Here is a 15,684-nt window from a genome sequence, read left to right on the forward strand (position 1 = left end):
GGTTAGTCTAAATACTGTATTTCATCTACAGATAGATGGACAAAAAGATAGGACTATTCAAATATTGGAGGACACGCTCCCAGTATGTGTGATTGATTATAGTAGAAATCAGGTTGAGGAGGTAGAGTTTTCTTACAATAATAGTTACCAATCTAGTATTGGAATAGCCTATTTTTAGGCATTGTATAGTAAGATTATAGATCTTCTATTGGGTGGCTCGATCTTTGTGATGTATATATGCTAGGTCCGAATTCGGTTTATCAAGATATAGAAAATATAAAGGTGATTCAGGATAGGATTAAGGCTGCCTAAAGTCGCCAAAAGTCTTATGCAGATGTAACGCATAGAGACTTGGGGTTTAAGGTTGGGAATAAGGTGTTCCTTAAGGTATCTCCCATAAAGTGAGTGATGTGGTTTGATAAAAAGAGAAAGCTCAGTCCTCGGTATACTGTCCCTTATGTGGTTTTATGGAGGGTTGGTAATATGGCCTATGAATTGGAGTTACCTTCTAGTTTAAGCTCCATTCATCCGGTATACCATGTCTCGATGTTGGATGTGTCTTGGTGATCCTTCTTTGGTGGTTCCTTTGGAAGGATTGGGTATCTCAGATTCTCTATCTTATGGAGAGGTCCCAATTGAGATATTGGATTGGTAGGTTCGTTGGTTACAGACCAAGGATATGGCCTCGGTTAAGGTTCTATGGTAGAACCACAAGATAGAAGAGGCAACATGGGAAGTGAAAGCAGACATGAAGTCTATATATCCCTATTTTTTTTTCTTTGGATATTCGTCTGGAAGGTATGTTTTCTTGATCACATTTATTTTCTTAATTAGTTAAAGGTTAGAATATATCCTTGCAAATTTATTTTCTAACCTGGTTAAAGGTTGGATTGATGTATAATAATACAAATGACTCTACTGGATTTCCTTGCATCTCTATTAACGAGAAGAGTAGAAATATCTAAGGGGTGTGAATCATGCTTGTACCTACTTTATTCATCATTCGAGGAAGAATAATCCTAGTAGGGGAGACTAAAACACCCTGGGTTTGGGACCCTTAGAAATTTTTTTGGATTTTTGGGTTCTGTGACACATACGACTAATAGGTACTAGTCATATAATGGGATACGAGTTGTATGCCTTGGTCGTATGCTGACCTGTATTGGTTGGTGGGAGGGAAATGTTTCTGGAATAGGTATGACTTAGGTTGGTATGATTTGTATGGTTTGATATGAATTATTTGGTTTGGTTTTTCCTTCACTTGATATGAGACTTAGTAAAGTAACTTGGTTCTGAGTACAAGTGGCTTACCATGAGTCGTAAGCCAGGGTATGAGTTGTACTATGGACTCGTCTAGTGGACAGTGTTCAAACCTCTTATGATTCTATTTTATCAGGGGTACAAATCAAGGTTACTAGTCATGTGATTGGATACGACTTGGTTTGGGTAAATCATATGTTAGATAGTGTTGGGTGAAAGGAGAAGGCCTAGGGTACGGTGGTGGGTACCACTTGTTTTGGAGGGTATCACCGGTATGGTATAGTCGTACCCTATGATGATATTTGTATGCAGTTTAAGTGGGGGAAATCTGGACTTTTCCCTATTTGAATTCTCTTAGAAAACTCTCTTAAAACTCTACAATTCTCTTTAAGGCTCTTGGGTAAAGGAAGGCTAGGGTTTCACTAAGGAGGTCTATCTGAGGCTTGTGTTGGTGATTTTTCTCCATCATCTTCATCATCTAAGGCAAAATACTCTTTCCTCCTTGTCAGTTCCAACTAAATGCTTGATTTGTACAATGTTTTCACGGCATGATTATTGTATGGTTTCGGGATTTTCAAATATGTGTTGGAGTTTTGGTATTAAATTCTTGGTTATAGTTTTCTTATGATTTAATTATTTTTTTACATGCTTTAATGGTGGTTTGGATAATTTTTTGTATGGGAATTGTTAATTGGCAATTGGATTTGGTTTTGGAAACACTACGCCCCTAACATGTTTGATAAAATACCTATGATAATGCTTTTACTATATCATTGGACTTTTAATGGAACCATTGGATTGTATGATTTGGTATTGGGACCCTAAATGGTATAAATAGTTAAATGGTAAGGTTTGGTGGTCATGGTTAAGGTTAATTGAACTCCTTGTGGGTTATATAGGATTCCCACAAGCAAACTTAATAATGGAACACTTGTGGGGTACATGGGAATCCTCCAAGTTAACTTAATAATGCAATCAATGGGTACATGGGAATACCTTCACATATAAAGGTTGGCTAAGGACATTGCTGGAAAGCTATAGTCAGTATGACGATACAACTTCTTATAGCATTGGAATAATAATGGAATAACTATTTAGTTGGTTGGAAATGGTTTTAATTGGGAAATAATGGCGATATGTGATAGCTAATCGTGAAGGTATTAATTCAGTGGATGGACACTAGAAAATCTTATTTTTCGACATGCGGGGTTGGTAATTATGACTATATATGATACTATTAGGTACATAAGAATCCTCTAAGTACACTGTACATATGTCTCATAAGGAACGAAGGGTACTTGGGAATCCCCTACTCTTTTGGTATCTCTAATTCATGCGGATACACGTATTAGGACTCGTTCAGGGGATTACACTGGAACCAAATAACCTGTAGGTGGTTTTAGGACCATTAAGCAACACGTACGTAGTTTAGTGGTTTTAAAGGCATGCTAAACCCGGTTCCCTTTCCTGGAATAGTTATGTATATATATATATAGATATATAGATATATGGTTTGTATGTATATGGTTTGCTTACTTGGTTTTACGAGATGGAAATATTTTATCCTCATTTGAGTACTTGTTATAGTTCACCCGCTAACCCATCCTCAGGTGGTTGTATCCCCACGTGATGCAGGAACCGGCTATTATACTCTTCCTGCTTAGTGATCAAATTTTGGGATCATCTTGATTGTATTAAAGTAGGGAGCTTCTATATTCTGGAAGGCTCCATTTCATGTTCATGGATTTTTTCACATACTTTGGATATTGTATGGATATTGGTTTTAGATATGGTGGGAGGAATTTCCCAACTAGATGTTGGTTTTCTTTTGGTTAAAGGCTTTTGTGTTACTACTGTTGGTATGGGCAGGATCGATATTGCTATCAGCCATAGTATTGGTATTCGGGATGATAGCGTTGGACTAAGTTTCTCGCTGTTCCATCCTTTTATGTTATGCTATGGAACTTGGTTTGGTTTTGGCTTATTATTTTGGTTTGGTTATGGTTATTGGTTGGGTTTGGGACAGTTGGGCTCATTTGGGCCGGTCTCGATTATAGACCTATTCAAGAGTCTGGATTTTTACAATTACACCCTATCTTGTTATATGTTCAGAATTCATTTGACTCAGGGTATATGATGGATAGTTGGGTTGGGTATAAGGGTTGGTCTCCTATCCTGGTTGAACTTGAGAAGCCCATTACGACAAGGCCCCTGCTTGGGTTGTGTCAGCCTTGTCCCCTATCCTACCATTTTAAATAAGTATATATATGTATGCACATATGTATGTGAACATGTACATAGAGTTGAATTGGATTTTTAATTGTAATTTGTTTATACTTTTCCCTAAGTTACATTTTAGTGCTCAACCTACTAACCGTCTTCAAACGTTGTATTTCCACGTGATACAGGATCCAAAGGCAATCGTAGTTTTCCTGCATAGTGTTAGTTAGATCAGCTCAGTTCATCGATCGTTTGTAATGAAGTGGATAGATTCTATTCTTCAGAAGACCTTATCATTCCATTAGTTTTCTTTCATAAACTAGAATTAAAGAGTTCACATCAACATTATCATTGTCATTGTCAATGTCAGGGTCAAGGGAATTTCCCGATGTTGGTTAATTTCAGATTAGTAGAGGCTTTGTGGATATTATTGTGGATGGGTATTGATGTTGACATTCTTAAATGTTTTTAAGTTTGTTACTTTCCTATCTTGTTATATGTTTGTAATTTAGTTGCTGCTAGGTGTTATGTTCTGTGTTGGCTCTACAAAGGGGGTGGTCTCCGGTCCTCGGTGGACTTGGGATACCCATCACAGCCAATCCATTGTTTGGATCATAACAAAGTTAGTGTCAAAGTCTAGGTTAGGTGTCATTAAGTATCCACAAAGTCATATCAAATAGAGTCTCTTTTATGGGTGTGTAGCACGTCACACTTATAAGAGAGAGGCTATGAGATATTTAGGAATGTTTCCCTTTTTGTTGTTCTATTTCGGTCTATAAAGTTTATGACACTACTCGAACCAGGGCCTTGTTGTAATTGGCATCCCAATTCCAACCAGGATCGAGGACCACCTTTGTTACCCAACCCAACCTCCAAATATGCATAACCTGAGTTGGATGAATTTCGAACGTATAACAAGATAGCATTTATTACAATTCCAGACTCTAGGATAGGTCTATAACCGTGACCAACTACAGCAAGTCCCACCCTCCAATACCAACCAACAACCATAACCAAACCAATATACTAACCAAGTTCCTATCTAGAACATACCATAAAAGGATGGAACAACCATAAATTCAGTCAAATGGTATCAACCCCAATACCAACGCTAATACTAAGGCTTACACCCATACCAAAAGCGCCCATTCCAACCCATATTAGTTCCACAAAGCCTTTATCCAAAATAAAAATAATATTTGGTTGGGACATGCCCCCAACCATAGCCAAAACCAATATCTAGAAAATAACCAAAGTATGCAAAGATATCCATGATGTGAAATAGATCCTTTCGAAATATGGAAGCTCACCACTTCATTCCAATAGTTGATCCTGAATTTGATCACTAAGTAGGAGCAGTAGAATGGCCGATTCCTGCATCGCATGGGGATATAGCCGAACGAAGATGGGTTAGCGGGTGAACGCTAGCAAGTAACCAGGACAAGAATAAAATAATGTGAACTATTAAAACCAAGTAAATCAACCAAATGCATTCATAACCATACATACATATGTATATATAACCATGATAGGAAAAAGGGAACCGTGTTTAGCATGCATTTAAAACCATTAACCTGGGTATGAAAAGCTTAACCATCCTAGAACCACCCACGGGCTATATGTGTCTGGTGTAGCCCCATGAACGGGCCTTGATTCGTGTAGCCGCATGAAATAGAGATACCATACGAATAAGGGATTCCCAAGTACCCTTCGCTCTCCATGATACATACATACAATTAAAACTTAGGGGATTACCATGTACCCCATATGGTCATCATGACCGATCCTCATGTCGGCAAATATGAGTTTCCAGTGTCCATCCATTAGACCTATACCTTCACGGTTAGCTATTACACCACACCATTAAAGCCCAATTAAAATCATTATAACATAACCAATACCATCATTTCATTTATTATTAAACAAGGCTATAAGTAGTGGTATCTTTATACCAACTATAGCTTGAAAGTAATGTCCTTAGTAAGCCTTTAGAGAAAAGGGGATTCCCATGTACCCATAGATTACATTATTATGTTAGCTTGGGGGATTCCCATGTGCCCCACAAGTATGTTTATTACTTAGTTTGCTTGGGGGATTTCCTTGTACCCCACAAAGATGTTGAATTAACCATAACCATGACCACCAAGACCTTAACACTAAACTATTCTAAACTATTTAGACCATTTATACCATTTAGGGTTCCATTACCAAGTTATACCATGCCATAGTTCAATGAAAGTCCAACAATTTAGTAAAAGAATTCTTATAGGCATTTTATCAAACACATTGGGGCATAGTGCTTCCAAAGACAAAACCAAGTACCAATTAACCATTTCCATGCAACCAAATGTCTAAATCACCATTAAAATATGTAAATCCATAATTAAAACATAGGAAAACCATAACCAAGCATTTATAACCAAAACCCTCAATATAGGCTTACAAGTCCAAAATCATACAACATTCATGCCAAGAAAACAATTCATAAAACATGTCTTTACTTGGAACTAACAATGAAAAAGGAGTAACATGCCTTAGATTGTGAAGAAGATGAGAAGAAATCACACCTATGAGACTCAATTAACCACCTTCAAGGAAACCCTAGCTTTTGGTTAACCTAAGAGACTTGAGAGATTTTGAAAGAGTTTAGTGTTTTATTGATTGTAAATAGGTTAACGAAGCCCCAAAAAGCGTTTTAAGTCATGGGGTCCAAAGGAGTTATAAGGGGAAATATCCAAAATACCCCCAACTTAAACTTTATTAATTTCTCATAGGAGGGTACGACCCCTCCCCCACCATTTTGTACCCTAGGGTATAGTGGTACCAACCACTCGTACCCCAAGAAGAATATCAACCCCCACACTAACCAACCTATGACCCCAAAGTCTCACTCGTACCTAATCATATAATTGGAACCCATAAACCATACCTTAGGAAGAACCAAGAGAAGTTGACGTTGTCCAACATACGAGTTGGATTATACCACCCGTACCCGATCTCATGACCCATGGCGAGCCACTCATACTCATATCTAAGTAAAGTTACTAGGTTTCAGATTAAGTAAAGGAGTACCTAACCATACAACCCGTCACCCACCATATGACTCGTACCCACCTAAGGCATACCCATTCCAGAAACTCAACCAACCAACACCTCCCAACACTAGATAACATACAACTGGACAATATTAGTCGTACCATAACATATGACTAGTACCCCAACTCGTATGATTTACAGAAGCTAAAAACCTAGGAAAATTTCTAAGGACCAGAATCCAGGGTGTTTCAGTCTCTCCCACTATGATCATTCATCCCCGAATAATGGACAAGGTAGTACAAGCATGAGTTACACCTCAACATAACCATTCTAACCTTTAACTAAGTAAGAAAACAAAGATGCAAGAAAATTAACCTTACTTTAACCAAGTTAGAAAAAAAGATGTGACCAAGAACACATACCTTCTGCATGAATATCCAGAGTCAAAAATGAATATAGATACTTAGATTTCATGTCCTCTTCTGCTTCCCAAGTAACTTCTTCCACCTTATGGTTCCGCCATAGAACCTTAACTGAAGCTACATCCTTGGTCCGCAACCAATGAACCTATCAATCCAAGATCTCCACTTGAATTTCTTCATAAGACAGAGAATCCAAGATACCCAAACGTTTCAAAGAAATAACCGATGAAGGATCACCTATACACTTTCTCAATATGGAGACATGGAAAACTGGATGAATGGAGCTCAAAAAAGAAGAAAACTCCAATTTATATGCAACATTGCAAACCCTCTGCAAAAACACATAAGGACCAACATACTGGGGACTGAGCTTTCCCTTTTTCCCAAAATGCATTACTCCCTTCATGGGAAACACCTTTAGTAATACCCTATCCCAAACCTCAAACTCCAAGTCCCTACTTCTTATATCTACATAAGATGCTTGACATCTTTCAAAAGCCTTAAGCCTATGTCAAATTACCTTTACCTTCTCCATAGCCTGATAAACCAAATATGAGCCAAACATATTCGCCTTACCGACCTCAAACCACCCAATTAGAGATCTATACCTACTACCATACAATGCCTCAAAAGGGGGTATGCTAATGCTAAAATGCTAGCTATTGTTCTAACAAAACTCTACAACAGGTAGATACTCAACCCAACTACCACCACAATCAATCACATATGCACAAAGCATCTCTTCCAATGTCTGAATAGACATTTCTACTTTCCTATCATTCTACGGGAGAAAAGCAGTACTCAACAAACCTTAGAACCCAACCCCTTCTGAAAGGATCACCAAAAATAAGATGAAAAATTCCTACCAACATAAGAGATGATCGAAACATGTACCTCGTGCAGCTTCATAATCTCATGAAGATAAAACCTTATACAAACCTCAGCCGAACAGGTAGTCCTTACTAGAAAGAAGTGAGCCAACTTTTTCCATCCTTTCCACGATGACCTAAACCTAATTAAATTAGCTTCGAGACCGTGGAAGACTGGTAATAAAATCCATGTTGGTCACCTCCCATTTCCATTTTGGTAATTCAATCTCCTGATATAAGCCTCCATGCCTCATATGCTCAACTTTTACTTGTTGACACACTAAACACTTGGCCAAAAAATTAGACAGATCCTTCTTCATACCATTCCACTAATACATATCCTTAAGATCATGATACATTTTTGTCGAATTGAGATGAAGAACATAGCATGATTTATACGCCTCATCTAATACCCTTTATCGCAAACCATCGATGTCCAAAATACTTACCCTCTCTTGGTACCGCAAGGTAGCATCACCACTGATCTCAAATACCATTACCTTTTTCCTACCTACATCAGTCTTGATTTTCATCAAGATAGGATCTATCATTTGCTTCTCCTTGATCTCCACACCAAGAGATGACCGCTCTACTTCATGTACCATAACACTACCATCCTTAGAGTCTGGAAGACAAACTCTAAAGTTAGCCAAATGGTGAATATCCTTCACTAACTCCCACTTCTACATATCAACATAAGCTAAATTCCCTATGGACAACCTACTAAGAGAATCAGCAACAACATTAGCCTTACTTGGATGGTAGTGAAGACTCATGTCATAGTCCTTGAGAAGCTCGATCCATCTCTTCTGCCTGAAGTGAAACTCTTTTTGCGTAAACACATATGAAAGACTCTTATGATCCAAGAAGATGACCACATGCACTTCGTATAAATATTGTTGTTAAATTTTCAATAAAAATACCATAGCTAATAATTCTAGATAATGAGTTGGATAATTCCTCTCATGCACTTTCAAATGCCTAGAAATATAGAAAATTATCTTACCACGCTGCATCAAAACATATCCAAGTCCCACTCAGGACGCAAAAAAATAGACCACAAACCCTTTATTGGCTTCCGACATGGTCAAAATCAAAGCCAAAGTTAGCTTATCCTTCAAGTTCTAGAAACTACCCTTACAAGCATCCAACTAAGAGAACTTTTCCTTCTTCTAAGTCAACTTGGTCATTGCAGAAGCTATTATTGAGAAACTTTCCACAAACCTCCTATAATACCAAGCCAAACCTAAAAAACTCCAAATGTCAGTTGGCGTCGTGGGTCTAGGCCACCTCTTAACCATTGCTACCTTTTATGGATACTCTATAATCCCCTCACAAGAAAAAATTTGACCCAGAAAAGTTACAGCGTTCAACTAGAACTCATATTTAGAATTTGGCATACAACTATTGCTCTTTCAAGGTTTGTAACACCACACAGAGGTTATTGTCATGATCTACCTCACTCTTAGTATATACCAGGATGTCATCAATGAACACAATGACAAAAAGATCCAAAAACTAATAAAAGACCTTATTCATCAGATCCATGAATGTCATCGGGGCATTGGTCAAACCAAATGACATAACTAATAACTCATGGCTCCCATACCAAGTACAAATATTTGTATTTGGGATATCCACCTCCCTAATCTTAAGTTTATGATACCTAGACCAAAGATTTGTCTTAGAAAAGAATTTGGCACCTTGAAACTGATCAAATAAGTTATCTATCCCTGGAAGAGGATACTTGTTCTTAACCTTCACCTGATTCAACTATCGATAATCAATGCTTATCTAAAGGGAACCATCCTTCTTACACAAAAATAACACCGGTGCACCCTATGGAGACATACTAGGATTGATGAAACCCTTGTCCAAAAGATCCTTAAGTTGCTTCTTGAGTTCCCTCAACTCAGTTGGAGTCATTCTATAAGGAGTAATAGATATTGGACAAGTGTTTGAGATCAAATATATCCCAAACTCAATCTACCCATCCGGAGGAACACCAGGAAGATCATCCAGAAAGACATAAGAAAACTCATTCACCAACAGAGCTGATTGTAAAGAAAGACCTTCCGAGTTAAAATATTTAACCCTGACCAAATGATAGAGACACTCTTTAGAGAGTAACCTCTGCGCCCTAATATATGATATAAACTTTCCCATGGGAGCTAAGGAACCACCCTCCTATTTAATAATCGGTTCATAGGGAACTTAAAAACAACCCTACCAGTCTGACAATCTAAGAATATGTATCACTAATCTAACCAATCCATACCCAGAATAACATCAAAATCCACCATATCTAATATATACAAATACACCAGAATGTCCTTACTACCAACAGATACCACACACCCCTTATAAACTCTTTTAGAAACCACAGAATCACCTATCAGGGTAGAAACAAAAAAAAAGATCTAAAATAACCTCAAGATCAAAGCCAAAATACACATCCATAATGGTGTCACATAAGAAGAAGTGGATCCCAAATCAAGTAAACAATAAATATCCTGAGAAAAGAGTTGTAACATTCTGATCATAACATCAGGAGATACCTCAAACTCCTGTCGGGTAGCAAGAGAATATAACTAATTTTGTCTTGTGTTTGTACCAAAAGCAGAAACAGATGTAGAAGTAGTACCCTTTGGTGTAGGAGCAAATGAAGAGTCAATTGAAACCTTCTCGCTCCCTAGGCAATCTTACTAACTAGATAATTTCTAAGCATGTGGCCTGGCTAGCCATATTTAAAGTACCTGACCCTCCCTTCATCACAGAAGCCCCAATAGAACCAAACCCAAAAACCTACAAGAAGGATATGATGAAGTCGATTGTTCCTTAATTGCCTGAGATTAGGCATCCTATGCCCTAAAGTTATCGCCACCCTACTGGCGCCTATCACCTGATAGTTTTGGGTAAGGAGCACTAGCTGTGGAGAAGGAACAAGAACTCCCTCACTTCTTCTTTAGACACTTACGACCATCATAACTACTTTATTGTTGACAACCACCTTGGTTAGAGAAATTAAACCTCTTACTCTCCCTTTCACCTATATCAACCTATTTTCTTTTTTCTTTTTCCACTTATTGCATCTAAATAACCAACCTAGAAATATCCATGTTCTTGATCAGCAATGCATTTTTACTTTCAAGGATCAAATCCCAAGATAATCCCAAAGCAAGCTTTATTAGCCTAGCCCTTATATCAGACACCAAGTATGAAACATACCTAGACAACTACTGAAATTATAAGGCACACTTTTTGACTGACATCTTTCCATGTTCTAGATTAACAAATTCCTCTATTTTTTCTTCCTTTCAATCCTGAGGAAAGAGGTGGTCTAGAAATATATTGGAGAAAGTCTCTCACAAAGATGACTCCTTAACATCACCCCTTCCCCTATCCCATTCCTTATACCTTTAGTACGCCATATCTTTGAGCTAATAATATGCAAACTCTACCCCTTCCACATTTGTGGCATCCATAATCCTTAAATATTGTCCATCTCATCCAAAAAAAACCTGAGGATCCTCCTCTAACATAACACTAATAAAAGTTAGAGGACTAAACCTCTTAAACTAGCCAACCCTTATGGCTTAAGAAGATGCAATACCAAATGTACCAAACTCATCTTGAGAAGCTACCAATTAAGAAATCTCATGAATCGACTGAAAATTCTACATTCATTACTTCTTCCTAAGGAGGACTAGAAAAAATCGGTGAAACTCCAGAAACATCAAGGACTGGACTATAAACCAAGTATGGATCCCTTGAGTAAAATATGTCCTATCAACATTATCACCAATTAGGATGGAAGATTTTCTGTGAGCTTTAGATCATCGAGGCATGACCTGAAAGACAACCAAACAAAAATCAGAAGAATCCAATACCTTAGACTCCAAGATTGAAAATAGAACACAAAGAAGAGAAACATTTCCTAAATGCAATGTAGCCTCTTTTTTATGAGTGCGGCGTGCTATACACCCTTTAAAGAGACCCTACTCAACATGTCTTTATGGATTCCTCAATTGACCATGAACCTAAAGCACAGATACCAACTCTACATGACCCAAACCAAAGCCTTGTTATAATGGGCATCCCATGGCCAACTAGGACCAGGGACCACCCTCGTTACCCATCCTAACCTCCAAATATGCATACCCTGAGTTGGATAAATTTAAAACACATAATAAGATAAGATTTATTACAATTCCATACTATGGGATAGGTCTATAACTGTGACTAACCTAAGAAATTCCCACCATCCAATACCAACCAACAACCATAACCAAACTGATATAATAACCAAGTTCCTATCCATAACATAACATAAAAGAATGGAACAAACATAAATTAAGTTAAATGGTGTCAGTCTCAATACCAATGCCAATACTAAAGTTGACACCTAAACCAAAACCGCCCATTCCAACCCATAGTAGTTCCACAAAGTCTCTATCCAAATAAAAAATAATATCTGGGTAGGATATGCCCCTAACCATAGCCAAAACAAATATCCATAAAATAACCAAAGTATGTAAATACATTCATGATATGAAATAGAGCCTTCCAAAATATGGAAGCTCACCACTTCTATCTAACAGTTTATCCCAAATTCAATTACTAAGTAGGAGGACTAGAATGGTCGGTTCCTGCATCTCACAGGGATATAGCTGCCCGAAGATTGGTTAGCAGGTGAATGCCAGCAAGTACTTAAGATAAAGATAAAATAATGCCAACCTTTAAAACTAAGTAAACCAACTATATACATTCACAACCAAACATACATATGTATATATAGCCATGTTGGGAAAAGAGAATTGGGTTTTACATGAATTTAAAACAATTAACCTGGGCATGTGTAGCTTAACCATCCTTGAAACACCTACGAACTATATAGGTCCAGTGTAACCCCCTGAACAGGCCCCAATATGTGTAGCCATATTAATCAAAGATACTATAGGAGTAGGGGATTCCCAAGTACCCTTTGCTCTCCATGATACATATATACAATTGTAACTTAGTTGGATTCCCATATACCCTATATGGTCATCATGACCAATCATTATGTCAGCAATCATGAGTTCTCAGTGACCATCCATTGGACTCATACCTTTATGGTTAGCCATCACACCTCTCTATTATTACCTAATTAAAATCATTACCACATAACCAAAACCACTATTCTATTTATTATTAACCAATGCTATAAGTAGCGGTATCATCATACCAACTATATCTTGCAAGCAATGTCCTTAGCCGACCACTAGAGTAGAAGCGATTCCTATGTACCCATAGATTACATTATTAAGTCATCTTGGGGGATTCCCATATACCCTACAAGTATGTTCATTACTTAGTTTGCTTGGGGGATTTCTTTGTACCATACAAAGATGTTCAATTAACCATAACCCTGACTACCAAGACCTTACCACTTAACCAATCCAAACTATTTAGACTATTTACACAATTTAGGGTTCCATTAACAAGTTAAACCATGCAATAGTTCAATGAAAGTCCAGCAATTTAGTAAAAGCATTCTCATAGGCATTTTATCAAACACGTTGGGGGCATAGTGTTTCCAAATCCAAAACCAAGTACTATTTAACCATTACCTTGTAACTAAATATATAAACCACTATTAAAATATATAAATCCATAACTAAAACATAGGAAAACATTAACCAAACATTTATAACAGAAAAGCCCAATATATGTTTGCAAACCTAAAACCATACAATATTTATGCCATGAAAACAACTCATAAAATTTACCTTTAGTTGGAGATAACAATGAAGAACGAGTAGCATGCCTTATATTGAGAAAAATATAAGAAGAAATCACCCCTATGAGCCTCAGTTAACCATCTTGAAGAAAACCCTAGCTTTTGCTTAACCCAAGAGCCTTGAGAGATTTTGAGAGATTTTAGAGTGCTTTATTGATTTTAAATAGGTTAATGAAGCCCCAAAAGGTGTTTTAAATCATAGGTTCCAAGAATTTATAAAGGGAGATATCCAGAATACCCCCAATATAAACTGTATTTATTTCCCACATGAGGGTATGGCCACCCCCAATTCATACCCTAGGGTACAAGTGGTACCCACAACTCATACCTTAAGTATAATTAAAACCCCCACACTGACCAACCTATGACTCCAAAGTCCCACTTTTACCTAATCATATGATTGGTACCCATAAATCGTACTTAGGAAAAATAAAGAAGGGTTGATACTGTCCAACACACGAGTTGGATTATACCATTCATACCCTATTTCATGACCCATGGTGATCCACTTGTACTCAGATCCAAGTTAAGTTATTAACTTTCAAATTAAGTAAAGTAAAATCCAACTATTTGACCCGTCACCCACCATACGACTCATACCTACCTATGTCGTGCCCATTCTAGAAATTCAACCACCTAACACTGGACAATATAAGACTGGACCATATTACTCATACCATACCATATGACTAGTACCCTAACTCGTATGATGTCCAGAAGCCAAAAACCAAGGAAAATTTCTAAGGACCAAACCTTAGGGTGTTTTATTCTAAGGTCTTGAATCTCCTCTAATCTTGATTTGTTTGCATACAGATCATGCCTCCAATAAGATCTAATACTCGTGGAAACTCTTCATTCTCACTTGGGGATAATATAAATACCAATCATCCTACTTATGGGGTTCAAACCTGTTCTAGTGGTCTAGCTCCTGACTATCCTCATAGAGTTCCACTGGTTCCCCATAACCCTTCTCAGATACCTCAACTGATGTGCCTAATGTTGAGTTTCTCCAGTCAATATATTTGCTTACGCAGTTGGTGGCCTCTTAAACTAAGTGTGTTGCTTTTATTACTCTATTATCTAATATCACTAGAGTTGGGCAGTTTATGAGGTTGAGTCCTCTAATTTTTACTGGTTTCAAAGTTAAGGAGAATTCTCTAAACTTCATTAAAGAGATGGAAGAGATTTCTATATATTACATACTTTTAACTCTGAGGGTGTTGAGTTTGTCGTATACAAGATGAAGGATGTGGCATATCAGTACTATGAGAGTGGGATCAGTTTAGGGGTGATATTATGGAGTTAGAACTATAGGATGTGTTCTTGGGTGACTTTTAAGAATGTTTCTTTCCTCAGGAATTGAGAGAGGCTAAAGCTGAGGAGTTCGTGAATCTAAAATAGGGTAGGATGACTGTGAAAGAGTTTGCCCTAAAACTTCACTAGTTATTCTTTTATGCTCCTAAGCTAGTGTCTTTCATAAGAGCTAGAATAAGTAAATTTGCTTCTAGGTTATCACACAATCTAGTTTTAGAGAGCAAGGCTGCCTAGTTGAACAAGGATATGGATATCTCTCAATTTGTGAAGTATATACAATAGGTCAAGGAAGAAAAAAGAAGTAGGAAGAAATTAGGCAGAGGTAGAGTAAGAAGTTTTGGTATTTAGATCAAGGTGGAGGACAGCAGCAGAGTAGTAAAGATGCTGGAAAATAGTCTAGGAAGAAGTAGGGAAATTTTGGTTCTTATTCAATATCTAGTGCTGCATTTCCTAAGCTTTTTAGTGATTGTTGTTTCTAGAGCAGTGATGTTTCTAGGGCACGGGGTGCCCAATATTAGGATAATGACATTCAGTCTGCCCTATCTTATCCTCTTTGCCAATTATGTAGGCAGGTGCATTGTGGATTTTGTAAGAAGGAGAGAAACAAGTTCTTTAAGTGTGGCTAATTAAGACATATACAGGGGAACTATCCTTAAAATAATGTTATTACTGGGCATAATAAGGTCTCAGTTCCTACTTTTTTAGCTCCTGCACCAAAGAGTGCTACTTCTAGCTCCGACACTCATTGCAATTGCCTTTGTTCTCATGCCACTCACTAGGA

The sequence above is a fragment of the Capsicum annuum genome, chromosome 8, assembly GCF_002878395.1.
Source record: "Capsicum annuum cultivar UCD-10X-F1 chromosome 8, UCD10Xv1.1, whole genome shotgun sequence".
NCBI lineage: Eukaryota > Viridiplantae > Streptophyta > Magnoliopsida > Solanales > Solanaceae > Capsicum > Capsicum annuum.